Source organism: Macrobrachium rosenbergii, chromosome 22 (genome assembly GCF_040412425.1).
Source record: "Macrobrachium rosenbergii isolate ZJJX-2024 chromosome 22, ASM4041242v1, whole genome shotgun sequence".
Lineage (NCBI taxonomy): Eukaryota > Metazoa > Arthropoda > Malacostraca > Decapoda > Palaemonidae > Macrobrachium > Macrobrachium rosenbergii.
The window spans coordinates 45,165,035-45,178,496 of NC_089762.1; the positions used below are offsets into that span (position 1 = coordinate 45,165,035).

The window sequence follows — 13,462 nt, forward strand, 5'->3', positions numbered from 1 at the left end:
GTGACATAGTTAGGAGGGATAAATAACCACGAAGGCCATGGCTTAGAGGCTGTGCGAATCACCACAAATTTATAACATTGTCATTAATTGGACAACGGGTGTGTGGATCTTATCTTGGAGAAATTTATAGCATTGTCATTAATTGGACAACGGGGGTGTGGATATATCTTGAGATTTGAATTCTTTGGTCTGTTTTGACAAAGTTTACAGTTGAGTAGAATGTATTTGAGAGGTTTCTCACTTGCCTCCAAATTGTCCTAATGTTTTTCAGTTGTCTTGTGAATGCAAAAGCTGAAGCTTGAGTTATGGGGCTAAATATTGTATTCAGTTTTTAATAAAGCTAGGAATCTGTTCTCAGTTTTAGGTTACTTTTCCAATCACAGGCCTGAGTATTGAAATTCCTATGGAAAACTTGGTAAAACTGTAGAACTAGAAGCTATGGAGAACTGTGGAGACAGTGAAAATGGTTTAACAGTTTGCTCTTCTGTGAATACAGTAAGTCTTGGATGTGGCGCAGTTATGCAATGGTTGTACAGATTTGGTGTTTTAATGGCTTATATTAAACAAAATGTAGTTATTCATAGCTGCTTCAGTTGGATGAACTGCTGACGTTTTTCATTGTTACAAGACTGAACTCTGGAATTAGGTAAAGGTTGGGTTTTGTCGGTTATGTTAAGGTAGAATTTTAAATAAAATGGCATTTTTAAGAGAATTTGGTTATATTTTTTTCTGTCCTGCAAGTTCAGAAAAAGATATTTGGTAGGTTTCAGGAAATCACCTGAAGGAATCTGATGTATGATTCTTGGGATTCCTACAGTTAACACCTTGCAAGCCTTTTTACCGTTTCCATTTCAGCTCTGAGTGACCTCATAGGTCCCAGTTCTTGGCCTTTGGGTTAAATTTTAGATATTCTATTGTTCCAGTATATGGAATCGGCAGGCTTTATTTGGTTAAAGTTGTAGCTGGAACTTGAAATATATTGTTACTCAGTACTAAGTGATGGTGGAATCTAGATAATTATTGCATTTGGTATTCGGAGAATTTAACTGGAGAAGTTTGACTGAGTTTGTCACACTGGGACCCTCATGCGGTAATTCTGAATTTGGTGTCACCTGTTTGATTCTTTCTACAATCTTTGTTGATTCAGTGCAACTGCGAGCTTTTCCTCCTGTTATACCTTTCAAACCTTTTTGCTGTCAAAATTCTATAATCATTGCATTCCTTTCAGGAATGAATTCATTTTGGTAGTTTGGCCTTCCAAGTTGGACAATGTTAAATTGTGGAGTTTGTTAAATTGTGGAGTTTGTTAAATTGTGGAGTTTGTTAAATTGTGGAGTTTGTTAAATTGTGGAGTTTGTTAAATTGTGGTTTTTAAATTGTGGAGTTTGACTTTAGAACCTATAGTGATTAGGCCTCCAGTCTGAAGTTCGAGACTTGACTGATTAATTGGTATTCGGAAAGTTTTGATTTATGTTAAGTAAACACATTAGTTCAGTGATTTGGCAGTTCAGTGATTTGGCTTGCTTTATTAGTTCCGAAGGTGACATTTCCATTAAAGTCACTGTCCCAGGAAGTCTGGACACACTGAAGTTTCATTACGTTTTGACAATGTATTTAGGAATTTTGAGAACTGATGCCCACATTTTGGTTTGCTTTGGAAACAAAAATTTGAGTTTCGTTCATTGAAGCTTTTAATGTGCAGAGTTTTCAGTTGCCCTATGAGTGAATTCAGGATTTATTTCTGCATAAACATTCATGAAAGATTTGACTTTTAAAAGCTCATTAGATGGGGTGTTTAAGTTTTCGGGATCTGTTAGTTTTCCCCAGAATGTTAAACTTTTGCGTCCAGGAAGTGTTTTCGAAATTACATGATTGTATTTGAGCGTAGTTTGTGATTTTTACTTAGTTTGCAATACACAGATGTCAGTTGAGGTGCTTGTTTTAAGGAATTTTGTTTAACTGTCTTGGAGGAATGTTTTAGTTTATCCTACATTCGTAATGTCTTGTTTCGCTGAGTTTTTGTTTTGAAATATGAATTTTTGTTGTGAAGTCTCATTTTTTGGCTATAGTATTTGCTAGTTTATCGTTTTATTGGTAAGTGTCTTAACTGGGGAGTCTTGGCTGAATGTTAAGTGATATTAAAGGTTTTACATAATTTTTGGGACAAAACCTTTTTAGCTTTGTTTTCGGTCAAAGTTAATTTTTCGTGTTTTTGCTAGGAAGTAGAAATTAAGTTTTGCCTGGGAAATTTAGTTTAGTCTTGTGCCGAGGAAATGTTATGCTAGAAAGCCTTGCTTCGCAGTCTTTTGACTGAGTCTTCTTTTGCTTAGGTTATCTGCTAGTCTGATTTCGCCAGAAGTCTTGTTTTTGCCTAAAAGTGTGGTTTAATTTTTTGCTGGAACGATGTTTTGCTTAGATTTTTTTTCGTAATTTGTCTAGAAAGTTCGTTAGTTTGTGCTAGTTGCATGGTTGCTTAGTAAGTCATTAGTCTTAACCCCCTGTACTTTGTCTGCTAGTCGATTCATTGAGTTTTTGGGTTAGAGGTCTGAAAGCTAACGAGTTTTGTTCATAAATTCTTATCTGCTAGTCTATTCATGAGTTTTTGGGTAAGATGCCTGACGGCTCACGACTTTTATGGTCATATGTGATCTGGCAGCCGATTCATGAGTGTTTGAGGTTTTGGGTTGGAGATCTGACATATCACGAGTTTTATGCTCACAAGATCTTATCTGGTAGTCATTTCACGAGTATTCCTGAGTTTTTGGGTTAGATATCTGACAGATGATGAGTTTTGCTCTTAAGTTCTTATCTGGCAGCCAGTTCATGAGTGTGTTCACGAGTTTTCAGGTTAGAGATCTGAAAGCTCGCGAGTTTTGTTCATAAGTTATCTGGTAGTCTTTAGAGTTTTTGGGTTAGATATGACACTGACGGAGTTTTGTTAATGAGTTTTTATCTGGTAGTCTATTCATAATGTTTAAGTTTTTGTTCTGGGACCGAAATGTTTTTGTTCCTAAATTTGGTTTTGAGTCTCGAAATAGTTCAAAAGTGCTTTTACCTAAGTTTGTTTGGGAGTAATTTTTTTTTTTTTTTTTTTTTTTTAAAAGGTAGGTTGGGAAGTTTTGGCTAAGGAAGTATATTTGTTTGGAAGTGGTTTTTGCAGAGAAAGCGTCCGTTTGGGAGAGTTGTATAAACCATATTTTGGTTGGAGTTTGTTTTGGAAGTGTCAATTTAGAATATTTTCTCCCAAGAAAAGTTTGGCAAGGAAGTTTTGGCTCGAGAGTTCTATTTTTTTCTGTACGGATTTGTTAATTTTTTGGAGTAAGGCAAAACTCTGAAATTGTAGTAGAGTAAAACTTTGTAGTAAAATTTGCAGTAATAGAATATTTATAACCTTGTAAGCGTGATTTGATAAAACAATACAGCTATATTTAGTTCTATATTCAAGAAACGTCACATCAATTTGCAAGGTTCTAAAGCTAATTCCAAAGCAGCACTTCGAAACTGGATAACAGCAAGCTTTTAGAAACACCCAAGAAATGTTCTAATCAGGTTCTAGACATTTCTCTCCAATTACATGGCAATGAGATAACTTTGTAAGGTGTATCCCACAGAACCTAAACTGGCCTGGTGGTCCACGTGTACGGCGAAGGTTGACGTTAGTCCGACCTCCTGCCCTGCTGGGGGAGGAAGAGGGGGTCAGGGGGATAGTAGCTTTGCACGTCTCCGACCTTTTACCCGACTCAATCACTTACATTGAATGGTGTTAGGCCTTAAGACGAATTGGTTAGGCGTTTGTGCCACTCGTCTGCTTTTGGGGGGCTGCATGTGTCTTGGTGTGATTAATTGCTTTTGTTGTGACATCGACTGAAGGATGACTTGTAATTTATATTAAAAGTTTAATGAATTTTCTTGGTTTACTTCTGGAATTCCTGTGAATCTGTTAACATCTGACAGCATATATAATTCTATTAACATTAAATGTTAGGCACAAAATCGTGTAAATTGCAGTCAACGAAGATGCCACCAGTTCTAAGTATTAATTTTGAAATCAGGCTTTGAAAGCGAGTAGTAATTCCATGCTTATTTGAGTGCAAACAGTTTATATACGGTGGTATCAAATTTTAATATGCGTAAATGAAAATAGAATTCCAAAGTTATTCAGCCTTTCCGAAAAATGCACCTATCTTAATAATGGAAATGAGATTGAAAGTAAATATTAAAAGTTGTCAAGATTTACACTAATTAAAAAACTGGTCATGAAATAGCTCTAAACCACGGAACTGGTATTTTGCTAGTTACTACAGCTATGTCTAAAATGAACATTTGTAGCATACTAAAAATGTAATTTTCCTGTTAAAATTAAAATTGGCGATTTCCCTTGAAACGAAATCGGGCTATCAATGAATCCAAGAATTTAATGTTTGTGAGCATTTTTAGGTAAATCATCCTATGAGACTTTAAAGTAAAATTGTCGGCTGAAGTGTCAGTATCGCAATGTACACACTGGAATAGATTGATTGTGGTCAGTGTCTTGTGCTTATTACTCGTGGGTTTTCTATGAAGCTAAATAACGGACCCATTTTCTCTAGCAAGTGAAAGAAAATCCTGAGGTTTCGAGACAAAGAAAACGTAAATATGTCGAAATGTATGTTTATGCCAAGTAGATTTTCTCTTTAGCCATTCATAGAAAAAATGAGACTTCGTTTTTCGGGGCCATTACCTTCAACAGGAACAAAATTCTGGTTATAAAAGTCTACGGGATTTCGTGGGATGTTTCACAAGACTATTCTCATGTGCAAAACCCGTAGAGTGAAAGTAAACCAAGACTTGTCTGAGGTAGTCTTACCAACAATCCTTGGACCTCATAGGTGGAACTCGTTTTCTCTGGTGTTGGGCTTCATTCTTGAGCAGTGACAGAAAATGGGAAAACACAAGAGCACAGTAGAAGCAAGGGGTTCTGCCTTCTCAGGAATCGACTGGCAGCTTAAGAATCAACTCTGAACCACTTTCAACAGAAGCATGACATTCCCTGACTAGTTGTCTCCTGCTGAGGACGCTTTTTGTCCCACCCTGGGTCACGGCAATGCTGACTCCATGGATAAAAAAAAAACATTGTTACTTTGATATGCCAAATGTCAATGTATTTTTTGGATTAAATAAAGATTGTCTGGTTATTTGCCATTTTATTTCTCATTGAAAAACTACAGTTCTCTTGATTTGTTACATTTCTATGCATAGCCTAATGTGCTTTGACGTTCTTAATGCACTATAAATGATCACTGTTTCTATGGCATTAATAATTTGTAATGTCTTTATCTACACGTCTTACAACCTTGTTATGAGCGTGTAGTCGTTATATTAGGTTTCCTAAGGTCATGTGAAAATGTACTGTTACAGTAGCTTCGTTTACTCTGACATTTTAACACTCGCTCTGACAGCCATCCACAGAGTTTACAAAAAGTGAATGCATTAAAGCACATGTTACACGTGCATATATAGAAAACTAAACCACCCACTTGCTATATACACCCGTACAACATGTGGCCTTAATTCATTCAATTTTTGTGACTGTGGATGACCGCAATCGAGCCAACAGAAACGTCAGAGATAGTATTACTATAACAGAAAATGTTTACATGATCTCAGAAAACCTAATACAACAGCTACACGCTGACGACAAGGTTGTAAGACACACACAGAAGACTCCATGCAAATTAAATGCAGTAGAAACAGCCATCATATTCAGTGCTGCTGGATTCAAAGAAGGTCTCCATTTGCTGTTCTTGAACTGTATGGTAGTAGTCTTCATATCAAAGATGGTTGCCTGTTCTATACTGAGCATCTCATTTCCTGCCAACATTACCTGGAATGAAGAGGGGACTGTTTAGTATAAACGGCTAATCTGCTACCTGAACATTTATAAAAGAATCTTGGCATTGCAAACCGTCTTTTTCAAAACCTATAAAGCAATTCAAATCTATTGTTTTGCACTTGTCAAAACAACTGACGTTCAGTACCCTTACAGAAATCAATTGGGTACTTCTGGTGACTTCTAAGATTAAACTTAATGAGAAAACCTGGAGTTGTTTTAAAATGACTAATGATGAGGCAAATTTTTTTATATTAAGTAGGTGATATCTGGCAGTTATTATAGGCAACGATTAAATCTCTCACAGTTTTGCAAATATGGCTAACCAGCAACAAAATGTTGCCAGTGTCATTATTTGGAAAGGGCATATCATGTTTGGTGTTTCTCATGGGGTTATCTTTGACCTTCTTTGGTTTTAGACCTTGACTAGTTCCGTAAGTGATGGCCTTACGTTAGGAAAGTACAGTGTACAGGTAACGCCACTCACATTGGTAACCCTTTTAAATTACTGTAGACTACTTGATATGAAATGACAGGGTGACACTAAGCTGCTCTCAAGCAAAGGCCTTTGAGCTAGTGGGATTGAATGAAACATATTTATCTTTTGGTGAATATTCCCTTTAAAATATTACAGAGTATATCCTGACCTTTAATTTTTTTCAATAAAACTTCATGTTTGGTACAGTAACTCTTAATTGTTATTAGAAATCGAGTACTGCAAGATTGTTAGGTAGTCTCGCCAGACTAAGAGTGACATGGTAAATGAGGAATTGATTATATTGTAAAAAACAGAGTGTTCATATGACCAGTCATATAAACAACCTTCGATTGCCGTTTGAAAAAGTTTACATGTTTAAGCTTGAATGTTGATTTTTGTATAACTGGATGCTCAGTAGTTCTACTTTAAAGAATGCAAATATGAGTAAATAAATAGAATAGGACAGGCAGAAACCTAGAGATTATCTGGACTATAACACACATCTTCATAACATAGAGTGCCCATTTAAACAATAGGCTTCATGAAAAAAAATCTGGACCAGAGAAAACATTATGACAATGTCAATGATCACTGCCATTTTTACTTAACTGAGTGAAACCTCAATGTCAAAAGAAGAGCCAAATAGGCACTGTAGCAGAAACAAACAATTAGAAAAGAAAACTAATCACAGCCACTCGATTTTCTGTCTAATGGCATGGAAATTTCTACACAAAATTTGGCATTCTAATTTGTCAACAGTGTTAAATCTTGTAGTAGAACCATCAAAATTAATAAAATACTTACCACAAGGACAGAATATCCAGGGTTCAACATGACTTCAACTGATCTTCACTCTAAGACTGTGTAAATCTGTAAGATAAAAAAAGTTGCTATAGAATACCTTTACTTTTTTTTAAGATTTAAGAGCAATATTCTGCTTTAAAGTGATTCAAAACCCCAAACAAGTACCAAGGTATTTTGTCATGATATGTATGTTCAGACAATTAGCCTATGCATTAACTTCACACCATTTTGGGGTGAACAGCCTACTGGTAGCTTCTGCAGCAACCTGTAGACATAGCTACAAGTTCTGTTTTAAGCCACTGGTTGATCTGGCCCGTATATCAACTGCTTGAGGGTCTGGCAAGATATATTGCACTATGTTAGGTTAGGTTATTTTAGCATGTATTTTTTCCAAATTTTCAGTATCACGATAAATATATTTTGGCCAGCCCCATGAGGATCTACAAAGAAAACTGGCCTTGTCAATAATAACTGTTACAACCAGTCACATCTCAAAACTAAACTTTCATTCAAGAAAAACACTTTGCAATGCTGAGCACTCAGTATTCTTAGATCTGTAAATTCAACCTAGTTAGTATGTAAGTGCTAACTTGCCAAATTTATCACAAAAATTAATAATATTCCAAGTACAATTACGGACAAGCTTTTTGTATATTTTTACCATTCATTTAGCCAAGCTGTATAATACTATACCTATTATAAATTCATAACTTCAATGTAATGGGAACTGCCCTGCTTGATATTCAAAACAACACTCTTTATACAATAGTAACTCAAGATTCGACTAGCCTAGAGCTTCAGCAGGCTCATCATTACATGGCAGATGATTTGACAGACAAGATATGCTGCATGTAGTACAAATCTGTACTGTACAGCAGAATATTACTGTATCACAAGAACAAGGGTTCTCAAAACAAACAATATACTGTAATCGCTCAACCACTTTGCTACTAGGAGTGACTGCAGCTTCATCATGGCTGTGGTTTAAAGCTTAAAATAATTTAATCAAACTGAAATATACCATTAAGAAGTCTCTTAAGTTTTTAGTAAAGTACTGTAGAATGATAATAATTCAAACTTATGAAAACTGCTGAACAAAAACATTGTTTCTTACGTCTTAAAGCAATTTAGATTAACTGCAGAACTACAGCTATATACATTGTTTAAAAAGACTAACTTCAGACTTAATCTGAAACATGTCAAACTATGCATGAGATGGGAATAACGTTTTGACTGGCATAATCTTAACCTTGACTCCTGCAAAACCACTAATGCAGGCACAAAGGCCGTACTGAAACACAAGAGAATGACCTTCTATGAAAGAAAATTTTATGTACCACTTCTGAACTTTTCAGTACAAATATATATGCAGTTGTATGTTAGGCCTTCACTTTTGAATTACCATAGGTAATGCTGTAACATTTGCTACTTTAGTGATTTAGGTTATATTTATGGTAATAAAAAAATTTCAATGATCCCATTCCTCACTGGCAAATATCCATAAAAATTTTAATCTGCTTTGGTTCCAATATTTGCTTGTCCACATTGGTTGGGTATAAAGGGCTAAACTTAACCTACCTTACTTCCAGTGAAACAGACATGGAACGTACACTTGGTAGGAATTGGTTAGCAAAACTATGCATGTACATATGTGAATTACTCTAGCCTATTCTTGTTAAACCCCCAAATCAAATTGGCTACTGACATATTGGAAATGTCAAATTTGTATCAAACTCGAAAACTCTTCTGCCATTTCGAGATTCAACGACAGGGAATGCCTTGGGTTGGTTGGGCAAGAATTATGAGACCAGAGTTCTATCATGCTTATTTATCTGCGTCTCTGTAACCCAGCCATACTCAAAAACTTGCACGGCATCCAGGGATCATGCTAAAACGCCCAATTTCTGAATGGGTTATTCACGCACACTGCAGCTTTGCTATTTAACACCTTTACACTAAATGAAAATGCCTATAATCACCTTCGCTCTCCTCACGTGAAAGGCAAACTTTTACCACAATGTTAATCATGTTGAACAGTAATGGTTTCTACATGCATAAGCAAAATAGTCAGTAATACTAATATACTTTAATCCAATAGCAATAATAGTAAAATAATGGCTATTTTGGCATTTTCTCTAAAGGCAATATAAGGGTAGTCAGTAATAAGTATTTACCAATAAAAACATGAACCCTAGCATCATATTCTAAATATCCTGTTGTTGCTCTGAAAATGTTCATTACAGTACTTTGGTTGGGAAGAGTTAACCAATTGTAACTCATGTACTATTCATTAGTGCCTATGCAATCTTTTTTTATTCCCCTGTCATGTAATAGGCTAGGTAGCTTTCTGGAGAATGAAAACCTCAACTTTTCTTGTTGAATTTTTGAAATATTAAATAATTTAATATTTCAAATAAAAAAGTAAGCAACTTTACACATCCGGAAGTAATCCCTTTGACTTTCTTATAATAAGAAGGTGCTGGCCTTCATAAAATAAACTGTTTGGTCAACATAAGTCAATTAACATGGGTTACCATTTTGCCAGTTAGGACCCACAGAGCAAGGTTAGGTTGCACCTTATGTTTCAGGTAGAAACACCACCTTAAGTTTGGTTAGGTTAGGTAAGAGAGGCAAGGTTAGAAAGCATACCAGCACGCTAGTTACCCTAGTGATATCGTTTTCTTTATTGTTTTGAGGTTGATAAAGATTATAGACATGAATCAGATCTGCTTACCTGCATCTTCTGCATTTTACGATGCTCCTGTTGGTGCAATTCACTCATGTTTGGCTTCCTCTGGCCCTTGACACCCTGGTTTCCTGCAAAAGTGAGTATTCCATCACCACAGGTTATATACTAGGGGTTAGGGGGGCCACACAATCAAATTATTTGCACCAATAATACAGTCAGAAAACCAGAAAATAATAATTTATAAAAAATATATGATTAATGCATCAGGTGAGAAAGTAAAGCAGGCTTGTGTATAGCACTGCTGGCTGGTATAGCCTACACTAGATTTAGGTCAAGCTCCATGTTATGTAACCTAATACTGTGAAATTTTTATTTTCAACAAGATACACTTAACTTAAATAACATCAGTTTTCACAAAGGTTAGGAAATAAATTGCTTCATTTTGGCTATGCCTAGGCTACCCCATTCCTGTACTAAAGGCAAATCCTAGATGATATACATTGTGCTACCTGACACACGCGGACATGTATGTGCTCCTTGTAAATTTAACAATGCACCCCTAGTTATTGGCATATATTACACAGTTATCAGCTTTGTGGATAACAACCCTGGCATACCTACGGTACAATGTATTAATTTAAATGAGAAAATCTGATGTTAAAAAGTCTAGCCTGTGCCATAAATTTAACACCACAAAAAATGCATTATAACCAACCTAAATGAAATGTATTTTGGCATACCTTAACCCTATACCTGTGACCATTAGACTTCAGGCCAAAGACTTGACTAACATAATTTATAGCAGGCTAGCAATATTTAATAAGCAATCTTTAATCTCAACACATATTTGGTCATTTAAGCTAATCTCGTATAACAACAGCATAACCTTCAATATTGACACAACTTTGCATTCAAGAGTTATGGTACCTAATTAAACGAAGGCTGACATCGCCTGTGGCCATTTCAAGTCGATACCTTCCCCTAATTTTCTGTACTTAAATATGGCTATTTTCAAAGGTTACTTTCTAGATTGCTTTACAATAACCAATATTCGTGCAAAGAACTCATGGTTTATGAGTACCAGACTTACGTTCAGCGTAAAGAAGCAGAGCAATCTCCTCCTTGACAGATTTAAATGATATTACTGCGTTGGCCTGTCACTCCTGTAAGGAGTAAGGAACTGAATCAGTCCAGTCACGTGACTCAGGTTCCAAAACTGTTCTGCCAGCTTCGAGTTTTGGTAAATTCAAGATATAGCATTGAAAACCCCACGGCATAAGAATTATTCTGTTTACTACTGTCGTAATTTCTATGCTATGGCTTCAAAAGGCTGCACATACCCACGAAGAGGCTTTAATTGAAAATCCCTTAGTATTAGGTTCTGAACGGCTAGGCTATTTATAGCTGTCTGATAAGCTCTGTCCTGGTCGCTGCTGGAAATAAAAGGTAAAATGAAAGTTTTTTTTAAAACTAATAATGATCGAAAAAAAAAAAAAAATCTAGATGAACAAATGAAATTGATTAATGATTAATATTTGGCGTAACGAAAATAAAATTGATTAATGATTAATATTTGGCGTAACGAAAATATTGCGGATAAGCTTACGGCAAATCACCATTCTGACCTCTCCTTCAAGCCACTACTCATCGAAGAGAGAGAGAGAGAGAGAGAGAGAGAGAGAGAGAGAGAGAGAGAGAGAGAGAGAGAGAGATTAAGTTATTTTTATAGTTAACAAAATACGTGCTACACAATTTTCTCTTACTCTTTGTAGAGAAAACGCTATTATCTTGCCAGGGTAAACTATAGTAATTTTACCTGCAATACCTGGCACCTCTACTACGCATTTTATTGCACTTGATCCCTTTCGTCTAGCAGTTTCGAATCGTCCATGCAACAGCTGCGTATCAAGATGCGATACTTATGTGTAAAAAAAAATAGTTTTATATTACAAAACTGATCAGAGAATTGGGAGACTAAACATCATTTACATGCAGCAGACAACTTTGTATATGCGAATAGCCACAATTCTAAAAAGAAACTACAAAGTTTACTCACTCCTGGGAAATCTTAGCGGTAACTGAAAATTCACCTGTGGTCCTTATGTGCTAAGCTGTGACCTTTAGACAAAAATGTCTTGTAGAATGTGGTCATAATTTTATTTTACCACACTTCAATCCACACAACACTGCTTTTGGGGACGGTTATGGGACTACAACGTTCTTTGTCTTAAAGCAATCTTGGTCTAATACATTAAGATCCTCTTATTTGACACAAGTGATGCAGGCTAAGAATGGCCTATTTATTACATGCCAAACTCAAAAGTATCTTTATAAAAAACCTAAATTTCAATTTAAAATATTTTTTCCTGATGCTTATAAATGTTATTGTGCTTATAAGTATGTGCAGACGTTTCCTGCCACATTATTCAATTTTATAATTTATTTGTAATTTATTGTGGTACATATCTTTGAAAAGATCATAAGAAATAGTTTTTGTTTTGAATTTTGAGTTTACTGTTTCTGGATTTTCTGAAATTTTGGTACAGAAAATTACAATAAAACTGCGTGTTTTTTTTTTTTTTTTTTTTTATTTTAACATATTTAGTGAAGATATTACTGAAGAAATTTGTTCCTGAAACCCGACTGTCTCTGCGGAAAGCCTCTGCATTTCAGGTCGATCTTTCACTGGTGAGACAAACATCCTAACCACTGGACCACGAAAATCATGAGAGGAAGAACTAGAGAGGACTGGACAGGGAGCCTGAAAGAGGCATTGGAAAGGAGGGTTGCAGACTGAGGCAAATGGCTCTGCTAGTGCTGGGGGTGGGGGTTAGACGCCACGCTGATGAGCTTTCTGTGTAATTGTATGATTCAGCAGTTGAAATAAAAGGGTGGCAGTGACTTTATTTTCTTGTTTTTGGAGACATTCAAACGTTAGGGGAAACTCTCTCTCCTCTCTCTCTCTCTATATATATATATATATATATATATATATATATCTATATATATATATATATATATATATATATATATATATATATATATATATATATATATATATATATATATATATATATTATATCTATATCTATCTATCTATATCTATATATATATATATATATATATATATATATATATATATATATATATATATATATATATATATATATATATGGATGTATTCCATGACATATATATTCAATAATGAAATTGTAAAAAATGTTACTACATTATACTCCTGTACTTCACTAAGCCGGTGACCAGCAGAGTGCAAAGAGAGAGAGAGAGAGAGAGAGAGAGAGAGAGAGAGAGAGAGAGAGAGAGAGAGAGAGAGAGACTATCCAATTAGGAGACTTTCTTTGGGGCAATTTGGAAACTTTTTAAACAATTACGGATGATTTATAGACCGAGACGTTTGGAGGACACTGATTGGCAAAAGAATGAAATGATGGCCTAATACCTTTAACTCTGTTGTGAAGTGTCCTTCCTCTTTGATAAATTACTCGGTAATGAATTTCTGCTTTTAGAATCTCAACGACATTCCCACATTTAACTCTCTGGGAAACCATCAATGCCCTTTGGAGTACTTGGTTCAATGTTTGTTTCTGTCCTTCTGTTCCTA

General features: G+C 35.4%; 1 long non-coding RNA gene across 1 annotated transcript; it reads right to left on the reverse strand.

Moving 5' to 3' along the window:
• Positions 1 to 5,163: 5,163 nt before the first annotated feature.
• LOC136850831 (uncharacterized) lies at positions 5,164 to 11,084 on the reverse strand. Its single transcript, XR_010856762.1, has 4 exons — positions 10,931 to 11,084; positions 9,886 to 9,968; positions 7,152 to 7,217; positions 5,164 to 5,863 (listed from the first exon to the last, which is right to left on the reverse strand). It is a non-coding gene; the product is annotated as an uncharacterized lncRNA (long non-coding RNA).
• Positions 11,085 to 13,462: the final 2,378 nt, after the last annotated feature.